The 12,150-nt window shown below is 44.1% G+C and overlaps 1 protein-coding gene across 1 annotated transcript in view; it reads right to left on the reverse strand.

Moving 5' to 3' along the window:
- The window catches only part of KCNJ6 (potassium inwardly rectifying channel subfamily J member 6), a 299,630-nt gene extending 293,036 nt beyond the window's left edge, over window positions 1–6,594 (reverse strand). The window contains exon 1 of the mRNA XM_003263922.4: window positions 5,979–6,594. The gene's annotated coding sequence lies outside the window, so the exon portion shown is untranslated. The remainder of the gene's footprint in view (window positions 1–5,978) is intronic.
- Between the last annotated feature and the right edge of the window lie 5,556 nt (window positions 6,595–12,150).

Below are 12,150 nucleotides of genomic sequence, written 5' to 3' on the forward strand. Positions count from 1 at the left end.
ACATCTCCTTCCCATTGATCATTGACACTGGTGTGACATGTGAATTGTCTGGTCAATGGAATGTGAGTGGATAACTTGTGCCATATCTGAGCAGGAATGTTAAGGGCCATTGCTTAACTTGGGAGTCTCCTTTTCCTCTGATACTGGGATAGAGTGTTCCAGACCAGACCGATTCTTGATCTTGAATTCCAGAATGAAGAAGACACAGGAGGCAGAGCCACAGCTGACCAGCAGAGGCATAGCGCTCCAGAGAATAATACACCTTTGTTTTGTAAGCCACTGAGATGCTGGGGTTGCTGTTACTGCACCAAACTTAGCAAAAACGGACAGATACGCCTAGACCTTGATGCAGATTCGGTTAGTGAGAAACACCAGAGCCTGTGCTCTTAATTACGGAGCAACACCGCCTACCAAGCACATTGTCAAACTTGCACAAGTTCATGCTAGATGATACAAGAGAAATTTAAAGCATCGTTAAAAAAATCAATTCTCATCCTGGATAAGAAAAAAGTAGATGTCTGTAAGTTTAAAGAGGAAACTGCCACAGGATTTAAACTTAATTTATAGATACGTCTCTCACATTGCATATAATACCTGCAGATTTAGTCCCACAGAACAGTTGTTGGCAAGGACATGGATCTTTTTAGCCACAGATGCACTTTCTGGTTCCTTTTGTAAGGATTTCATGTCGGAAACCACATCTCTGTGACTGGGAATAAGACCCGTGATACATGTTAGCCAAAATCTATTCGCTAAAAGAATCACCAGTACTGTATGATTCCTAGTCCTAAGCACAGCCATACAGAAAAAATGAGAAACATGGGACTCAAGGAGATAATGGGTTTAATCTGACTTGGATACATTTGTATAGACATAAATTAGTCACTTGGTTAAAATTTAGGGTTAACTTTACACATTATAATTGGGAAAATGGATTGATGGCCTTACTGCATTCCAGATAAAATCAGATCTGAATGACCATTCGAACATTGCACACTGCACAAAATCATTCTCTGAGGTTTTGTTTAAACAATGATTCAATTTAGTAACAAATAAATAAATGAATATTTACAATTGATTAGCAGGTGTGATTAGATCAAAGCTACAGTTTAGAGAGGATACAGACTATTCTTTTAATGACGAGACTGCTCTTTGAGAAAAATAATTTCACTATTATTTGTTATTAAAATGACAGCAAGTATATGTATATTCTAGTACTTTGCCCGAGGAAATTCAGAATACCATTAGAGCACTAACCGCAATTGTGATTATCTCTTTTTATTGGAGCCTAATTATTTCTAGAAATAATTATTTAAAATGCACTTGAAAAGATATTTTTATCCTAAACAGCTACATTTTATTTTTCTATCTCTCCAAATACTTTCACTACAATTAAAAAGAAAACTCTAACTCAACAAAAGTGTTTTGATGATTTTTCAACTTAACTGCCAATTTCCCCCTTACTGGTATTACCAAAGTTAATAATTTTGTAAAACTCCAGAGTGAATCAATTCTCTTTTGGTACTTAAATGCCAATTGTTGAAGATAAAATGAAGAAACAATAAGTGCCATCTCAATAAGTTATAAATCCAAATTCACTGAATTTAAACATCTTAATTCCACCAAACTTAAAGTTCTAATACAATGAACTTAGAAAAACCAACCTTACTTTGAAAAGTATTGTCACTTTAAAGCTGGTAGCAACAAGTAACTGCCTTTTCCCCTCACTTTCTTCCTTCCTCCTACTCTGCCTATCTCTGGTCCATTTCCATGTCCATATTACTTACATATCATTTGATAAAGGAAGAATTGGTGAAAAAGAGAAGAGCTTCACCTTATCTGCCTGCCTTTCCATAAAGAGCATGTATCTTGTTTTCATTAAGGTTTACATGGTCAACATTAAACCCTTGAGGACAGCAACATTTTCTACCTGTGAAAATCAGTGAATGGGGTTAAGATTCCATAAGGGTATTTTATTTTTAATCTCCAGTGAATTTTTTCTATAACTTCTTAAATAACTATTCTAATTTTTTTCCCTATAAAGTAGAGGTAGACTGAGATGACAGGGAGGAATATGAGACTGAATTAAAAGCCCTTCTATATTCTCAAGGGAAATAGTTCATGTAAGTCCTATGTATTAAATAAAGACCTGTCTCACACAAAGGAAAACATACTAATGTTTAGGCAATATCTAGATGAGGTAACTATTGTTTAGGCAATACCTAGAAGAGGTATCAGAATGATTTTTTTTAAGTAGCAAAATGGAACCAAGTGAATGGGGGCGAATTTTCACAAGTTGCTCTCCTTAACAAATCTTACTTGAAATGAGTAAACCAATTATTTTGGAGTATCCTATTGACTGAAAAGGGCATAGTGACACTTTGTTAATCAATTAGCCACCTAGGAAGAAAGCAAGTCATAGTTCGGTGAATAAGCACTGAATATGTGAGCATGGAAACTACCAGAAGTAAAGATTATTGACTGAACAATTTCATATACCTAGATTATTGACACCACCCCCCTTTTTATTAGAGAAATTGGACTTCAGAACTCAGAAATACATTACTTTGTTTATCTAACAGTCTATATTCTTGTATAGCTTCATCCTCATAATGAATGTCTACTTCCCTTCTGCTGATAATATCAGATGGAACAAAGCCAAGGAACAGCTGCCTTGTTTAATACCCCATGCATCACTTCTTCTGTCTACTTTAGGTAGCAACCCTTTCATAAACTAAATTATGGATAAACTTGTCAATACCTATCAGGAACTGAAATGTAAGAGATAGTGTAATAACTCATCCTTTTGTTTAGGTTTGAAATAGATTGCTCTGTCTTCACTAGCAATCATTTGAAAAGACTGGAAGGTATAAACACGCTGCTTTAACCACATCCTGAGTGCTCAACATGCAATATCTTTAGAAACAACATGTCACACTTGGAAAGCCCAGCAAGGAAAACCAGGATCATATCTTGTTTACCATTAAAAATAACAAACTAGAACCAGCTCAAGACCTCATGCCCAAGTGCATCCACAAAACAGGAAAGCAGCCAGGGATATTGTTGAAGCTTTATCAACATTTCCGACCAGTTGCCAAACCTTGACTGGGCTTTGCAATTCAAACTGTACCTTGTAACACCTGGATGGCACTCTTACAGGCATTCTATTTCAAATATGACTGTCACCTTCCTGTATTATTTTTCCTCTTCATATCAGTGACAGTGGTGGTGGTGGTGGGGGACCTACGACCAAGGATGAGAGCAGTGCAAAGGCCGGCTTCTGGTAAAGTGAGAGCAGAAGGGCTTGATGGACTTACCTGTTTTCCCTGTATGAATGTTGAAATGGAACTTGAATGGTAATAAATCCTCCCCTCCTGCAGTTTCTTCCTTGTTTGTATTAAGAGAAGTGACTCCTCTCGGTTTCCTATGCCTGCAACCTAGGAAATGTAGCCACCTTGCTCACACGCAGGCTTGAAGATGTGATCACTGGCTCTCATCTTGCTAACAAACTCTCTCTCCTTTTCGGGAGCTCACCAGTGTTGTTTTGATTCCTTCCAGATCTAGACTGAGAGGAAACTATATCTCCACCCTCTTGAGTCCTAGGACCCTTAGAAAGAACTTGGTTGGGCCAGATACGGTGGCTCACGCCTGTAATCCCAGCACTTTGGGAGGCTGAGGCAGGCAGATCACAGGGTCAGGAGTTCGAGACCAGCCTGACCAACACGGTGAAACCCCATCTCTACTAAAAATACAAAAATTAGCCAGGCGTGGTGGTGCACGCCTGTAATCCCAGCTACTCAGGAGGCTGAGGTAGGAGAATCGCTTGAAACCAGGAGGCAGAGGTTGCAGTGAGCCGAGATCGAGCCACTGCACTCTAGCCTGGGTGACAGAGCGAGACTCTGTCTAAAAAAAAAAAAAAGAAAGAAAGAAACAAAGAACAAACTTGGTTGGCTGGCCTCCCGCTGACCAGGGTGCTTCCACAGCTCCCTTCTGCCATCTATGCCCAACAAAAAGTTAAAGAGAAGAGCGTGAGAGGGCAAGGGATGTATGCTTTTGAAAGCCAAAGGGACTCAGCTGAAACTAGCAACCCTCGTCAGAGGCGGATCGGGGTGTGTGTGTGTGTGTGTGTGTGTGTGTGTCTGTGTGTGTCTGTGCGCGCACGCGTCCTTTTTCTCCCCCTGAGGACGGAATCCTGTCTCCATTCTCAGTTCAGCTCAGGTCTTTCCCTGTCCCAGTGTTCTTGATTCTGAATAGGTCCTCTGATGCACCGCCATGCATAAAATGGATGATTCGCAAGATTCTTTGCCTCATGTAATTCCGTGGGTAATTTGATATCCAGATTCTGCACGAGCCAAAGACTCATTTATTTATAGAAAGTGATTGACCTCCAGCGACCAAAGGAGTGGGTACGGCTCGCTGGGGGCTGCAGACCGGTGAGGCTGCACCCTCGGCGCCTGGGCTCTGGCCTTGGTGCTGAATCCGGAACCGGCTGGGGAACCACCACCTCGGCGGCCCCCAGGCAACTTTCGGGAGGTTTGAGGGGCACCCGGCCAGCTCTGGGCGCCCTCTCGAGCGTCGCCGTCAGGGAGTTGGGCACAACCGATGCCCTGGGATCCGCCACAGGGCACGCGGCTGGCTTATTCCTTTGCCTGGAGCAGGGAAAGTTTTGTCCAATTTTTTTCCCCTGTAACTGGAGCTGCGGTCTCCCCTCCCACCTGGGTCGCCATGGAGACTCGAGCTCTTTTTCTTTCTCCAGGCAAAATGGGCGAAGCTCAGTTAGCTCAGCCTTGACTGTAGCAAGCCCTTTTTTCTCCCTAAGCAGTTCCTGGGCATCACCCTTTTCCATTTTTTTCAGCAAAAGAAAGGCAGGCAGGGAACAGGGCTAGCAGGATGTGGCATTGCCTCCTGTACCGTGGGGCTCCCCGGGACTGACAGACTTTAGATAACAGCAGTTGGGAAACATTCTAAACATATAATACATCTCCAACTCCCAAACACTGGAGTTGTGGGTTTTTTTTTTCTCTTCCTTTTTTTGGGGGGTTGGAGGCGGAATTCTTTGGAAAATTCTGGTATTTTGTTTCTCCACTAACCTCACCCTATCTCTGTGGCTGTTTCTATTAAGATATATTTTTCCTCTGACAATCTCTCCATACTGCACCTAGTACAACAGATGTACCTGTGGATCCACTGGGCTTTTATTGGGTTTTGGGAATACTGATGTTATTTCACTTAAAAACTAATCCAAGCTTAATGTTTTGATGAAAATGAATATATATCCACAGGGAAGCAAATATCCACAGCCACCCAGTCCTCTAAATGCCACACACATCTCATTTTATCTAAAGCGTTTTTTCTTCCCTTCCAATTACAAAATAATTCAGTTTACTTCTAGGGAGATCTTCCTATTCACTGTTTTTAGTCATGATAACACATCTTCGGTTTTACGGATAGAGAACAGTTAGGAGTTACAGTATTCTGTTTCCCATTCTCCGCATGTTTCTCCCCAACCCTCACTTTTCCTCCCTCTCGTGTTGTCTCCTCTCCTCTCCATGCAAAGCAGATCAAGAAGACTGCCTTCCACAAAGACAATGGGCTTTTCCCAACTGTAAATGACTACACCACAAGCCGCACCTGTCAGTTAATCAGTGCATTTCGTCTTTGCCAGCTGATGTTGAAATGATGACTGCAATAACTGACTGGGTTTCTGCGAGCCCAGGGATGCAGACCCCTCCTCCCCCCGCCCCCCGTGCGAGTTTCAGTCGCTAATGAAAACCGTATGAAACAGATTCCCCTTCTGTTATGTAACCGGCTTCTCCCTCGCCTTTCGGCTGACTTGGGCACAATGTTTCTCATGAGAGTGGAGATGCCTGCGGCGACGGCGGAGATGGGGAAGGGGACGCGGGGACCCGACAGCACGGAACGCCTCGCCCAGGTGGACGCCAGCTCCTCGCCTGCGAGCAGCTCAGCGCACCGCTTACCTGGCTGCGGACGGGGTGGCTTCACTCAATCATGATCTCCTCTCTTGAAGCGGAGCAAGACTGAACAATTCACTACACGACGGATGGCGAGGGAAGGAAATGCAAAAAAGAAAAGGCAAAGAAAAAAACTGGAATCAGATGGTCAAATTTCACATCAGCCCCGAGAGGCTGTTAGGAGACTCCATTCTGCTCGCGGCTGCTCCGGCTCCAGGTGCGGCTGCTCCGGCTCCAGGTCCGGCTTCCGGGCGCCCGCGGGTCTCCACCCCTCCGCCCGCCCAGCCTCTCCAGCCAGGTGCGGCCGTCTCCGGACTGGGTCCCTCTGGCCGAGCGCGGAGAGCAGGGCTGGGCGCTGGGGCCAAAGGAGGGGCGGAGGGGCGCGCGCTTGGGCAGGGACGAGGGAGGGAGACTGGGTGGAATGAAGTGGGGAAAGATAAGAGTGGCAGAAGAAAAAAAAATCCCCGGTTAGGAGAAAAGTGGTGGACCACGCAGAGAGACGTCATGAAATCCGCAGATTCAATGAATGCTACTCAATTCCAGCCGACTGGCTGAGCCCCGCTGGCAGCGCACGAAGCGACGCGGCTCCGAGATAAAAGCGAGCGCAGCGCCGCGTGCTGGGGAAAAGGCCGCACAGCGCCGGCGCGGTCCGGGAGGAAGGGGCGGGGGCGAGCAGGACAGAGCCACAGACCCAGAGACGCCCACCCCGCCGCCCATGCCAGCGTGTCAGCGCGCCGAGGACCGAGCTTGGTGGGGGCGGGCTGGGCACAAACCAACGTGCATCCCCCGCCACTCCAGCACGACACTGGAAACGTGGGTGCTCCGTGCTGGGGGAATCTTTTGGGTTTCGGTCCCCGACCCCCCAGTCCCCACCTTTCTCCCCGTGCCACTAAGTAAGTTATTCCCGGAGAAACGCCTGGGAAGCAGGAAAGAGCCGAAGCTCGGGGAGCAGTTTTGTCTGCTGGTTGTAGGAGTTCGGCTTTTAGGGTTTTGTGAGATACGGAAAAAGAGGCTCTGGGCACTGCCTCCCACCGGGCCGAAATCGGTGAGAGGCAGCCCCAGCGCGGGAGCCCGAGCCTGCACGGCCCAGAGGGGGCGCAGCGAGCCGCCGGGACGGAGGGGAGGGGCCGTATCCCTGGGCTTTGCTTGTACCTGGTGGCACCCCAGCCTGCTGCCCCATTCAGTCCCTTCTGTCCTGTCCACTGCAACTGGGACCTGGTCCCGGCTGCTGAATCATCACCCCACCCCTATATGATGTCTCTGGGGTCACTGGAGACAAAGAATGGCCTTTTCCAAGAATGACCCAGGCTGCCTTCAAAGTTGAATTTGTCAGGATAAGCCCCTTAGACAAAGGTCTACTCCACTCTTTGAATCTAACTTGCTTCGTGCTGTTATTCCAGGGGCCCCTCATAGTGCTCCCCTCTTGCACCCCCTCTTTTTCTTATGGTCATCAAAAACAATGGTTCTGCATTTCCAGAGCCTTCCCATAAATTGCTTCTACCTATGAACAGAACTCTCTTTTATGCTGTCTTTTTCCTAGGGATGAATGGATTGACAAATTGTAAGAGCAGCGAATACCATTGGCTAGTAATTTTATAACGGCCCTTTCAATAACTGGCTATTCTTGTGCTGCTTTATGAAGTGGCTTTCCTTCCACAAGGCACAGAATCTCTACCTCAAAGAAGGTGACCTTATTTTAGAGAGAAGGCTTACGGAAACCTCTTATTTCCAAGATTATTTTATTCTACATACATACATTTTAATTACCTAGCAATTCAGGTCCCCTCAAGAATGCTGTCTGCCCTCTAAAAATGACTGTTACATGGAGAGGTGTTTGTGTCAATTTGCATCCAAAGTCATGTACAAGTCAACCGTACACACAGCCTGTGAGCCTGTATTTGCTGTTGATTTTCCCTAAGAGGTTGTAATCTGACTTGCTATTACTTCTGAGTCATATATCCCATATACAGAAGATATGAGTATGTGTAATATGTGTAGTATGTGTAATACATGCTCCACAATGCCTGCTGGATCTAGTGATAGTGTTAGAAATAAACAAAGAACAACTGAACCAAACAATCCCTGACAGACCAGGAATACAAATGCAAGATGCAGGATTTCGGTGGACACAGCCTTAGAACATTAAAAGAACAACCCATGTTGACTATAGTTGTGTAAAGGGCATTCTGTTTAATCTGTGAAGCTGCTATGGGTATGCCTGCTAATTTTGATGATATATACTTTTACTAGTAGAATGATTTCACAAAGTATCTTTCTTACAAGATACTAGACTAAATAAGAAAGTCAAGAGTTGGAAGTAACCTATTTGTCTCCTTCAAATACTTCAAAAACTCCTCTACTTGAAACAGCTGCCGGGGTGATGTGAATGGCATAAGAGCATGTGATGAATGAGATGGATCCCATTAGCACAGCCTGGGATTTGATTAACGCCAGAGACAAGAGCAATTGGCTTAACTGAATTCATCCATTTATTCCGTAGAGTTCAGATAAAGTGATCTGCATGGGTGTAACTAAGAGACTGCAGCCACATCTGAAAGTCAGTCGAGCTGTGCTTCAGAGCTGCAAATTGTGGCTCCTCTGAGCTCCTGAGAGCTCGGTCTCTCAAACTACATTGTGTTTAGCTTGTCCGAAATCTCACTTATATATCTATTTTATGATTTCAGGTGAAGGCAAGACCTGGGGGGGGAAGATCTTTCAGGGTAAATCAGTGCTCCAAATCTCACATAGTGACTTTTATAATTGATTGATTATGTCATACAGATGAGACTGGTTTGTCTCCCACATATAAAGCTGTAATGGAGACTTATTAGCTAGTAAAATTAACAAACTGAATTATCTTGACGGGGTGTCATTTGTTCTGGGTAATCTGGTTTTTCTCCGTCATTGATTGCGGCAATTTATAAACCATTCTATCTTCTTGGGCCATGTGTATATCTGGCCTTGCCTTAGACAGGCTGACACCAGAACTAAGATGGTTGGGGGTTTTTAGTCTCCACCCTTGGGCCAGTACTTGTTTTAGATTTAAGACCTTAGCTGTTGTGGGTCTAACTGTTAAGAGACCTAGTTCTTTTTCAGTTTCACTCCCCTGCCTGCTTTCTCCACAAAAACCCTACCACAGATAAACAACATATTTAAAATGCAGAGATGGGAATATAAATTTAAAAAAATTTATTTTGTCTATAAAAGGACATCTTAAAGGGTATCAAGAGATAAGTGTTAAAATTATTCTATTTTACATTTCTACTTCCAGTGTACTGAATGTGATATAGGAGTTAAGAAGCAATTACTTAGGCAGATAGTAAGGGTATGGGAGTCCTACGTAAGGCTTTTCTTTCTAATGAAAATCAGCCCCAAATAATTTTCTAACAGAGCAGCCTGCAAGCTGGGAGCTTGCACAGGTGAATGCGGGCGGGAACTAAGGACTAAAGATGTTAAACGGCGGTCCCATCTTCCCTTCTCTGTTAGCCACGTGTACTGTAAACGAGCAGACAAGATGGTGCCAATCAACTGGAAAGTCTATTTGCTTAAGAAGATTAGGGTGGGGCAACTAGCCTTCCCGGCACACTATGTAGACATCATACCTGAGTGAACCAATCTGTGAGCCCTCTGTAAATCAGACACCGCCTTCTCCAGCCTGCCTATAAAATCTGCTGCGGTCCTCTACTTTCTCCCTTTTCCACATGTCTCTTGCTCGTAAGGAGCTGCTCGCCCCTCCTCTCTCCTTTCTTCTATTACACTTTCTGCTCCTTAACCCACCCACCTGTGTCTGTGTGCTGACTTCTTTCTCAGTGCATGACAATGAACCCCAAGGTATATACCACAGACAGCAGTAGCCACTTCAAATGGATTTCACTCATGTCTCTTATTTAGGGAATATCTGTAAACAGCTGTTGGTATTTCTTTGATTATAAATTTGGAGATGTATTAAAAAATACATCTTAATTCTTAAGAAATATTTCTAGGTGTAAAAAGTTAAGAATTTTTGCTAAGGATGGGGTTTCAGAGGGGTTTTAGCTCTGAGGCATTTTGGGGCTGGTCTTTAGAACTTTAGGATAATTTAGAACAATTATTGAGTTATGCCCTTTTCCCTGGATACACTGTTATCTCCTACGCGTTTTCCTTATTTTTGTTACAGTAGGTAGCTAGTCAGACATGAGCAGGGCAGAAGAGGGCCTTCCCCACCAGGCATGCCAGGAGACCATCAGGTGATGGTCAGGCAGTTGTTAAACTGTCCGGCTACAATAATAATTGGTCACAGCTGGCACCAGAAAAAGTGGTCTCCCAATAGACAGAAACACCTGAAACTGGTGATCAGCAGCTTCCCAATGACATCTCAGGACTTAGGTGAGTGGGCTCAAGCATGTGGACTAAGGCAAAATGGCACAGTTTAACTGTTATCTAACCTTCTTCTAGGAACACTTGGCTGGTAAGGGAAGAACGCCTCAAGTGAGCATGCATACAACTCCAGTAAACACTGCACATGTGGCGCCTCTCAAGTGCTGGCAGGCCATGGCACATGCAAGCAGCCCGCCCCCAGAGAAGAATCAGGGTAGAAGGCACACAACACCCGGGAAGTACGCCAACGCACAAAACCCCAAGTCAAAGGTCAAACAGTGCACTTGGTCTCACAAGTCGCCCACTTGGCCTTCTTCCAAGTGTACTTTACTTCCTTTTGGTCCTGCTCTAAAACTTTTTAATACACTTTCACTCCTGCTCTAAAACTTGCCTCGGTTTCTCACTCTGCCTTATGCCCCTCAGTTGAATTCTTTCTTCTGAGAAGGCAAGAATTGAGGATCCTGCAGATGACACAGGCTTGCCGATGCTAACACTTTAAAACAACATTCACCATTTCTACTACTCTTAAGTCATAAATACTTATGAATGTCCTGAAATCATATATTTTTATTTTAATTTCATGGCTTGATAAATAAGTGCAGTCAGAAGACTATTTGATAGATTCTTTCTTATATGATGTTTTATTAGTTCATTGTTTAGCAGGTATATCCTTTTTAATCATAGTCTTCTCCCCAAAAATGTATTAAAATGCAATTTAGAAAATTATAATAGCTTTGAATATAATATTTCAAAAGACCAGGGGAGGTGACAATTACAAAAATTACGTAAATGAAACCTAGTTAATCTTCCTTTACCTCTTACTGGAATTAATTCTAATTAGCATGACATCTGCACAACAAAAACATTCAAGGCCAAAATAAGTGGATTAAATTGGTACGTTGCTCTTTCTCATTCATTTGCTAAAATGCCTAGATTATTTTCTACTGAAATTCTTAAGGAATGAGGATATGAGGTGGAGAGAATGAGATAAAGTTCCTTCTTTTGTGTGCTATTGCAACTCTCTGTGAGTCAACTCCTATAGCCACCCTGGACAACAAGCAATTATTAACCTACTGGATCTCGTCTGCTTTCAGCAGAAGTGAAGCTACTGCCCTGCATTCCCAAGCTTACATAGTTCTGCTAGGACGTTACCTACTTTCCCTCTTAGAAATACAGTTCAGAGTCCAGTTCCAAATTCCAGGTCATCCTTGGTGATCTTAAGCCAGATGCAAATACTTAGGCAGTCTCAGCCCCCAGCACCCATGCCAAGTGATGAGTTAAGGCAAGAATTTTCTGCTTTATCATTTTATCTGAAAAATGGTGTTGTAGATAGTGTTCTTTGGGAAGCAGACTCTGAGATGAAGTTTTGTGTGCTTAATGTTTATTAGGGACGTTTCTAAAGGATGTAATGTTTGCGTGATCAACACCTATGGAAGGGATAGAAATGAAGTAGGACTGGGCACAGGACCCTTGCCTTGGCTGATCTCACTGGGAGCTCTGAGCTAAAATGGCCCATTAGAGTTGTCCTGATTTGGTTCCAAATGGCCTCCACCAGCTCAGTCACTGGATGTCCATCAGTTGGGCAAGGGCATGACTTTGGGCCAGGCAGCTCTTTGCACCTGACAGCAAAATGCAGTCTACAGCAGCCTTCTAGCAGCTAGATCAATAAGCCCTTACTGGAAGGGGGATCTGGAGGGCATATCTCATTGCCCACCACAAGTGGGGATAATAACATTACCTACAGCATAGGATTATTATGACTACTACATACCACAACTGTGAAGCAGCTTCATTGTGCATTGGTTACCACTTCAGCCCATCT

This window comes from Nomascus leucogenys, chromosome 25 (genome assembly GCF_006542625.1).
Source record: "Nomascus leucogenys isolate Asia chromosome 25, Asia_NLE_v1, whole genome shotgun sequence".
Lineage (NCBI taxonomy): Eukaryota > Metazoa > Chordata > Mammalia > Primates > Hylobatidae > Nomascus > Nomascus leucogenys.